Consider the following 1,862-nt stretch of genomic DNA (forward strand, 5'->3'; position numbering starts at 1 on the left):
TAGAGAGGTCTAGACCTGCTCTATCTGTAAATTATAGAGCGGTCTAGACCTGCTCTATCTGTAAATTATAGAGCGGTCTGGACCTGCTCTAGCTTAGTGTAGATTGTGTGTCTTATTACTATTATTTAAAATTAATAGTATTTTTTTATTTGTTATACTTTATATTTTTCCTCATATCTACTTAATGTGTCTCTGTTTTTCTTGTTTTTCTAGTTTTGAATCTCGCCAGTGTGGCATTAATAAAGTCTAATTTATCTTATTTTATAGGCCTACTATCTTATTGTAGACTTCAGAGATCCTGATCCACCTCCAACCAGCAGGTGGCGGTAAAAAACCGAATCTACCTCAAAGAAGAAAGAAGTGAAGGAAGGAAGGAAGAAGGAGGAGAGGACCGAGAGAAGCTCCCCGGTCCGTAGCGCGGTAGAAAACGTGTCCTCCGTTTAAAAGTGGGTCTCCATCCCACCAGTGAGACCTGCTGACCCAGGTCCCGGACTCCAGACTCCCGGAACTCTTCAGACCGACTCCTCAGCTGCTTCAAGTAACCCGCCATTCGGCCAGAAACCCGGACTGGATCCCGGACTGGATCCCGGATTGGATCGTTCCGTAAGTTCTAACTAACTTCTTGATTTTCTTGAAGCTTTCTTCTATTTTGGTTCCGGGTAAAAACTGAATTAAACGTCGTGACGTGTGTGAACGGAGCCGTTTTTTCTTTAGGGACAGGGATCAAAGAAGACACTAGTACGCATGTGCAGAGCAACAGTCACAACTTGTTATTTAAGGAGTCTACACGGCAATAGACAGTTAAAGACATGGACCAACAGGTCCCGTTGCTCTGGACGGAGACCAGTGGAGTCTGTTAGATACGGTGGCCGACACGGGCCAACGCCCTGCAACTACACACAACACAACACATACACAAACACGCTGCACATACACAGAACACATACACAACTCATGCACATACACACAACACAACATATACACAAACACGCTGCACATACACAACTCATGCACATACACACAACACAATAACACTGCACATACACACAACACGAGCAAATAAGAAAACAACTTCATTAATTTGATAACACATGTGCAACATTCAGCAAACACACTGCATACACACACAACACGACACAACCAAATACACACAACACAACCAAATACACACAACACAACAAAATACACACAAATACACACAACACAACACAATCAAATACACACAACACAACCAAACACATAAACACACTGCATATACACACAACACAACAAAATACAGACAACCAAATACACAAACACAACCAAATACACACAACATAACCAAATACACAAACACAACCAAATACATAAACACACTGCATATACACACGACACAACCAAATACACACAACACAACCAAATACACACAACACAACCAAACACACACAACACAACCAAACACACAAACACGCTGCACATACATACAACTCATGCACATAAACACAACTCATGCATATACACACAACACAACTAAATACACACGTGTCGGCCACCGTAGTTAGAAGCTCTTTCCCGGTGACGCTGAGCGTTACTGAGCTGGAAGACGTAGATGTGACGTAGCAACCTGTCTGGATCAGTAACGGAGGATTAGCATTACCTCTTGTGATATTACATTCAACATGTTTGTAACATTACAATAATGAAAAACACCTTTTTAATTAGTGAAATGTTGTTCCATGTTACTTAGTTTGGCAAATCTTTCACATGAACATCCAAAAGTCGCACAAAGGTCTGTCTTTGTCCATGTCTGCATGGTCAAGTGGGTCAGATGTCGGTCCCAAACTTGTGGAGGCACAGATGCATCGCATCGCGCATATATATAT

At 41.8% G+C, this 1,862-nt stretch overlaps 1 protein-coding gene across 1 annotated transcript in view; it reads left to right on the plus strand.

The window, feature by feature from the left end:
- The first annotated feature begins 416 nt into the window (after positions 1-416).
- LOC117943094 (tripartite motif-containing protein 35-like) overlaps positions 417-1,862 on the plus strand; it is a 37,669-nt gene continuing 36,223 nt past the window's right edge. The window contains exon 1 of the mRNA XM_034869013.1: positions 417-603. The gene's annotated coding sequence lies outside the window, so the exon portion shown is untranslated. The remainder of the gene's footprint in view (positions 604-1,862) is intronic.

The sequence above is a fragment of the Etheostoma cragini genome, chromosome 4 (genome assembly GCF_013103735.1).
Source record: "Etheostoma cragini isolate CJK2018 chromosome 4, CSU_Ecrag_1.0, whole genome shotgun sequence".
Lineage (NCBI taxonomy): Eukaryota > Metazoa > Chordata > Actinopteri > Perciformes > Percidae > Etheostoma > Etheostoma cragini.